Source organism: Dendrobium catenatum, unplaced genomic scaffold, assembly GCF_001605985.2.
Source record: "Dendrobium catenatum unplaced genomic scaffold, ASM160598v2 fragScaff_scaffold_617, whole genome shotgun sequence".
Classification (NCBI taxonomy): domain Eukaryota; kingdom Viridiplantae; phylum Streptophyta; class Magnoliopsida; order Asparagales; family Orchidaceae; genus Dendrobium; species Dendrobium catenatum.
This window is the reverse complement of record NW_021319079.1, coordinates 173,212-181,329: the sequence shown is the minus strand read 5'-3', so window position 1 is coordinate 181,329 and position 8,118 is coordinate 173,212.

The window sequence follows — 8,118 nt, the reverse complement described above, 5'->3', positions numbered from 1 at the left end:
GTGTCAAATTAGGTGTTAGGGTCGGGTTAGAGTCGAATCCATAATTGGCCCAGTTCAAATTTAGTTGACACGAACTGACCCGATTTGATAAATGAGTCTTAAAGCTAGACCCGAATGTGACCCGCTGGGTTACCTAGTTGACTAGACTGAACCCGCTTACCCGTGGATACGAGAGTGCAGCAAGCGAGCATGGAGTGCGGCCTACTTGTGAGACTGTGTGACTGCATAAGAGGGGGGACCACACGACTCTTGAGCGCGCGAGAGTGTGCTAGTGCGGGTGCGAGGGTGCAAGCACCTAGGTGTTGGTTTGAGTGTGTAGGACTGCGCACGCGAGCGAGGGTGAGGCTGCTTCGCTGCAAATGCAAATGCGCGGCAACTCATGCGCAAGCGCTGCGAGTGAGATTGTTCGAGTGCGCTAGTGCGTGTCAAGGCTCTTGCGGGGGGGTGACTAGGCAAATTGGCTAGGTCATACTAGACTAGAGTGAAATTTGGTTAGCAAATTGATCCGGACCCAACTTGATTTTTTTTAACGGGAAAAAATTTGAAACATTAATCCTCTCAGTTTGTTAAATTGGTCGACCCGTACTCAGATTTTTCGAGTCGGATTCAGATCAATTTATCTGGTCAGATCAATAATTGACATCTGACTTTATAGTGTATCCATCTTCTTAGTAGATGATAGTTTATTTAGAAGAATTTATGTATTTCATTTGAAAATGCTAAATTTTATACTTTATTCAATTCTCCATTTTATATTTTAATCAATTCTCCCATAATATTCTTCTTACATCTCCTAGTACAATTCAATCTTAATTTAGGTTTTATGTGGGAGAGTTTGTTTAACTGTTTCTATTTGGAAAAAAAATAGTCAATATAAACTAATATATATTTGGATGACAGTTTTTATAGTTTTTTTTTTATTTATGTTTAAAAGGTTATTTTTTAAAAAGTCATATTTAAAATTATTATTAAAAAAAGAGCTTTAAAAAATATAAATAGAAAAACATAAGCTATTTCAAACAAAGTCTCAGACTTTAATTAAATTCATGGACCATTCATGATGCCTTTTTTTTTTTTCTTTTTTCTTTTTTTTTTTTGAATTTTTGAAGCAATGCATATAGCAGATTTTATCAAATAAAGGGAAATACAAACTATGTGATAGCTAACCTATCACAATCTTTCTTTATCAAAGTGATAAAAAGAGAAGGAAGAGCATTATGAAAAAAGTCCTAAAAGAAGCTACCTTCCAAAGCATAGGTTGCACAAAAAATCCTCCACCTTATTCTTCTCTCTAGGAATACAATGAAAAATAATCCGCTTAAAATCATAAAGAAAATATAGATCTAAAGAGAAGAATTTACATTGTTAACCAAAGATTTATGCAATAGCTTAATAACATTGATGTTATCTCCTTCAATCAAAATGCCTTCAGCTTCGATCATCCAATCTTGAAGAACAGCCTTAAGGAGAGGATTGCTAAGAGCTCCAATTGAGCAACATCCCAATTATAAAGTTGTTTGCCAAAAGCCACAAGAAATCTTCCTTTATCATCTCTAACAACACCTCCGATTCCAGCCAAGTTCGAGCTCAAAAGAGAAGCATCAACATTTAATTTGATCCACTTTGGAGGTTGAGGATGCCAAAATTTACAATTCAGTTTTCCAAGCTGATTAGCATCCCAGTTCTTCAAAATAGGATTTAAGAATGGCTTGATTGCATTGGAAAGGAGTTCAGCTGAAATAAAAGTGGCAGATAGATATGGCTTGCCATGCTTTAAGGTATTTCTATCTTTCCAACAATAGAAGATAAAATAGCAATAGATCCTAGACAATTCTACATTCTTGGAAGAAAGAGTCTTAAGATTATATAGATCTCAATACTTACTTTCGGAAAGAAGCAAGTCTACCGAACAATCTTCCAATAAATTTGCATTGACAAAGATTGGCCAAGTACAAATTGGATTGTATCCAATCCATGTATCATAATTCCAACACAAGTAAAAATTCATGATGACAATTAACACAAGTTTGCTTATATTCAATTTTTGGCAATAAAAACAAATCCTCTTGCCTCATCATAACCTTTGATTTTAAAATCTTCGGCATAGTTAAATAAATGTATGTTTAATATTTGTTGTAATATTTATGTTTTTGTTAGTCTTGATAGTATATTAAAATTTCATTTAGTAAAATTATGATGATATTATACTTTTCTTAGTAATTGTCTCTAAATTTATCAGGGATATATTAATCTTAATGACCGACTATATGTTAAACTATACTTTCACATTTGAGATTTAGGTTTTTTTGGGAAATTTTTTTACTGTTTTTTGAAATATTTTTAAGTATAAAATTTTCTATTTTAAAAAAATTTTGTTAGAAATTTTTGTATTTAAAAGCTGTTTTAAAAAGATGTAAAAAAAAGGCTATCTCGAACGAAATTTTAGGCTTTGATTGGAACAATTTTGTTACTACTTTCTATAGCAACTTCTTGATATAAAAATTGTTTGAGAGCATCAAAAAAAGCAATGGTCAAAAGCTATCATAAACTAAACCTTAATGACATCAATAATCTTGAATTGATTTTTGCTTCATTTGGGACGGTTTTTATTGCTTCTTAAAATGGAGTTTTAGTACAAAAATTAATTTTTTTATATTAAAACTCCATTTTAAGAAGCAATAATTCGTTCCAATTGAAGCCTAAGGTTTTATTTGGGATGACTTTTTTACTGCTTCTTAAAGCCACATTCTAGTACAAAAATTAAAATTTTTTTACTAGAAAGCGGCTTTAAGAAATAATAGAAAGCTGTTCTAAAAAAAGTCTTACGCTTCATTTGGGACAGTTTTCTTATTGCTTTCTAAAACAGTTTTCTATTACAAAAAAAATTTAGCTAGATATTTTGTATTAGAAAACTGCTTTAGAGAATAATAAGAAAATTATCATGCTTTTTGGTCATGGATCTTGTGATAGATATCTTAGCTTGTTTGTATCATAGGATTCGGTTGCATACGTCAATGATCAAATTCAATTTCAACACAAAATATAAATTCTATTAGAGATGGACAATCACATGATATATTAATATAGTTTTCAAACATCTAACGTATTTTGCTTCTCTCATGCATCTTAACAATCTCTCATAACATAAAATTATTATTTATACCTCTTATCACCCCCTCAATTATATATCTTTTAAGAACTCTCAGGCTACTTTATTTTTTATAAGGTTGTGAAAAACGGACTGGACAGCAAATGAGAAGAAGGAGAGATTATACATTGAACTGGCCGGTTGAATCATAAATTCAAACTAGTTCGCACCAGTTTGGTTTTTGGCTGATTTTCATTGCCTAACCAGCTATATGTTCGGTTCACGATCGAACTGAGCAATTCGGTACTGTTTTCAAAACCATGATTTTTAATACAACAATTGCAATTTTGTTTAGCTACTACTTTCTTACTGCTTTCTCACGGCTTTTCAAAATTTTCTATAATGGAAAGTTATTTTCTACAACAATACTATCAAAGTTGTTTTCTTCACAATAATTTTACTATCAACTTCATAAAATGCTGCAGCCGTCCAAAATAGACTCAAAATTTAAAAAAAAATGATAAGAATTGAGCCATTTTTATCACCAATCAAATTTATTTTTTAAGCAACAATTTAACCCTAAAGATGAGAGTCAACTATTTGATATTTATATACTAATAAATTTTTAACCTATTTGTCATAAAATTGATTGAGAACCCATCAATACATGCAACAGAAGCCTTCAACATATTAATAAAGTCCTTACAAAATTTGACATTTTAAATAACATAAATTCAACTTACTTTTTCTTCATGATGGTTGCCGTTCTCACCTTCAGCAGATTGTATGTTTGTGCGAACTGTCAAACCATTATCTTTGTACATTTGTTGATTTTGCTGCTTGCCAGCCTTTTCAAATTATAAATTTGAGCCATATAATTTGCAATTTATCAATTATAATAATAATTTATTTAATTATCAAACTGATGAACATTGTTTTTTTTTCTCAACACTAAAAGTCAAATCTGGGCCGAACGGATTCAAGCATTTCCATTCAATTTAAGCTTCATTTGGGATGGCTTTCTTACTACTTCTTAAAACAGCTTTTTAATACAAAAGTTTTAATTTTTGAACTAAAAAAACTGCTTTAAGAAGTAGTAAGAAAGTCAACCCAAACGAAACCTTAGTTTAAAATATTAATGCTTCAATTTAATTATAAGTTTAAAATTCAATTCATTGAATTCAATTCCACTCATAAGTCAATATGACACCAAATTGAGATATCGTTTCGATTAGTTTTAGACCAATACTTTTTTCTGTTTAAAAAAAATTATGTACTAAAAAAATAGATTTATAAAGCAATAACAAAGTTGTCACTCAAGCAGATCCTCTCGAGCTCGTGCGCTTCTCCTCTGGCGGCTATGGCTCCGGCTTTCGCCCCCGTCGGCGGGGGTTTCCGGTCCTTCTCTTTAGGAAAGTTTTCGTCTCTCTTCTCTGTGTTATTGGGGGTTGTTTGTTTTTATTTTCTTCCGGTTTTACCGGTATGGCTCCGATCAAATTGAGAGATCCCGGTTTTTTCGGGGGGATCTCTCATTCTAAATCTTTCCTTCAAGCGTTAGCTGGATCGTCTTCCTCTTTTCCTGATTTGAGGCCTTCTACCTTTCGTGGTCTACCCTCTCTTTGGGTTTCTGATGAGGAAATTAGGAATTTGGCAGTTCCTTTTCGGTTTTCATTGGTTGGTTTCTTCCCGTCGAAACGTCCTCCTCTTGACGCGATTCACAAATTTTTCTTCAATTTGAAGTTGAACAGTGAAGTTTCTATTACCGTTTTGGATTCTACTCACATTTTGATTAAGTTATCCAATGATTTAGACTATTATAGAGTTTTTTGCCACCGATCATACATGGTTTTCAATTGTTTTATGAAATTAACGAAATGGTCTCCTACGTTAGATATCGGAGTTGAGTCGCCGATCATCTCGATTTGGATTTCATTTCCTCATCTTCGTCCTCATTTCTTTGCGCCAAGGATTCTGTTTGGGCTTGGTGAGTTATTTGGCAAACCTTTAAAAATAGATGAAGCGACATCGGGTGGCTATGGGCAATGATGTGGTCGGGGCTCGCGTCCCGGTCAGCCTTGCTGGTGGCAACCGTTGGTGAGGGACTGGGGTTGGTTATTTCGAGATTCACTGACTGGACGGTCTGTGCGGGTTGACGGGATGCTGGGAGCCTTGGCTGTTCGCTGAGCCGTCTTCTTAGCTTTTTTTTTTGTCATTTTATTTTCTGTGGTTTTTTCTTTTTTTTTTAATTTGTCTTGGTTGTATCCTTGGTTTTGAGACTATGAATAGAATTATTTTGTTGTTAAAAAAAAAACAAAGTTTTCACAAACGAGCCTAAGGCTCTGTTTGGGATGGCTTTTTTACTGCTTTCAAAAGCAACTAAAAAGCAATGGTCAAAATGTCTCAAATGAAGTCTGAGGCTTTATTGGGAACAAGTTTCTCGTTGTTTTTTAAAACAACTTTTTGTAAAAAAATTTCTAATTTAAAAATTTTTTGTAGTAGAAATTATTTTAGAAAATTAAAAAAAGACGTCAAACAAACCATAAATCTAGTCTATCCTTTTTTTTTTTTTTTTTTTTTTTTTTTTTTTTGTGGGAGACCGTTTACATGGAAAATGGGTTAAGAGAAACAAAGAGGGCTCAAATCAGGGAGAGAATATTAGGTATGGAGTGCGGATGGAGAGAACCGTCCGCACAAGCATTTGATACCTAGCGGTACCCGCACTCAGTACCAGTACCTAGTACTTGTACGGACGGTGCGCACTCTGCACCTAATAATTTTTCCAAATCATGAGTCAAATATCATAGTTGTTAACGGAGTCATCATACCTACAGGAGTAAAAAAATGACCTATTAATATTCAAACTGCAGTTAAGCTACACCTTGGAGGTGCCATCACAACTACAAATGAAGAAATATATGTGAAACTCAAGGCAACAAAGTAGTTGTATTGCACTTCAATATGTTTAAAAGACTCCTTCCAAATTATTGTGATATATACATCATTGTCCCGAAAAAGAAGGTGAATACTTTGAAAGTTATGTAAGCTAAAAAGGAAACTCCAACAACTTCCCAAGTAGTGGCAAAGCCTAAAAATTTAGGGGGGGGGGGGGTCAACTTTAACTTTGCTTCAGCTGATTTTTATATTCATATTCAATTAATCATTTTACAGCTATATGTATTATGAAAAATCAATATACTCTATGAAGATATGTTGTGAATTCCATTCGAGTTTTTTTATTTGAAAACCGCTCGTGAAAAGCGCTAGACGCGGGCTTTTCTGAATTTAGGAGGGGGGGCATATTTGTATCCACGTTAGCTAACAGAGAGCTTTGGGCCCTATCAATCATAACCTATTGATTCATATCTCAAGAATTTGACGTCATTGAAGAGCATGCGGGCTTGACCATGATCGTAATTTAAGGGTGCTATTTGATAGCAAAATTACCCAGTTTAGCGGGTTCCGATCATAACTATTTACCTTATTGTGCCATTTAGCAGAAAAACCACCAGTTAAAAGGCATGTGCCATGTTCTTGCTCGCAAGAGACTATTTGATAATGAATCTTAGTAATATTCCCGATTATACATTGATTCATTATGAGCTGAAGTAATTTTAAATTTGTTCACCTCGACAAATTTTTGCGGAGGGTGGATGAATTTTGCTTTAAGTGTTTGGTGGTTAATCTCAATTTTAAATATATTAGGTTTTAGTATTTTTTATTTTTAAATTTTTCATTAGAATTTGAGAATTTGGGAAGCATTTTTTAATGTTTATGGTCCCCTCCAGTTGAGATTTTATGTCAACATAAACATTCAGGGTATTTATGGGCATTTTTATTTTTCTCGATTGAATTTTATCAACTATGTCTGCTTTCCAACAGATGATCGGGTTTGTTGTCGACTTTATATCTTTATTAGTGTATTTTATTTGTTTAGATCTTGAATGTCTAATATGAATGCAAAAAATGAATATTTCGATCGATGTCGCGTTCGTATATTTGTTTAATGGTTCGAACCACATAAATTTATATCCCTTCATGTAGAAGGATCATATTCAAACTTGGATTCATGTTTGACCAGCGCAGCATCTATAGACGTCACGTGTATACATACAACACGCTTGCTGGGGCCCATGCTGGTATATGCCTTTATGTGTATTTTGCATAATGTGTTTGCGTAATAATTGTATGTATGTAGTATAACGGGCACACGTAACAGATTTGTATGTTAACATACTCACATATGCACTTATATATTTACATGTAGGCTTGTATGTTGGCATTTGTATTTACATTTTTATATGATGCTTGATATATGATGTAGTGATTTAACATGCTAGCATGACATACAGTGTATTTGCATAATATGTATGTATGATGTATTTTCCATTTTCATGCTGTTTTGTTATTCTCGCATGATATTTTGCATGTTGCACAGTAACTTAATGCAGTAGTATATGATATGCAAAAAGGATGCATGTTGCATATTGACAAGATGCACCGCGTATTTAATATGCTGGGTGATATGCTCGAATAATGTGTCATGTATGTTGTGATGCATGTATATATAACACAGTGGCATGTAAACGCAATGCACTGTTGTAGCACAATACATCTTGCAATGTTGAATGACATGCTTTAATGATATTTTAAGCCTATTGTAATGCATGTGTATATGCTTTTTAAAATATTTGACATTATTCAATTATATGGGCAACTATCATTTGAATATACGCAACATTTTATTTAAAAGCTTATAGACGCCTTCTGTCTGCTTGTACGAGTGTTGCATATAGGGTGGTGTGGCATTATACCTCATTTATTCCGCATGGCAATGTTGTTTAGTTTATCTTATCTTCAGTAAATTTCTATTTTCCTCGGCATTCAACTTGCGGGAATATACTTCAGCATACAAATGCGCTGCATGGCACATCAGGAGCTTTCCAACTGTTGTTTGCGAGCAAGCTGATTTATCTGGCGTAACAGCATGGTTTTGCATATTTGCAGCCTCAGTTTACCAATGGCTACAGTAT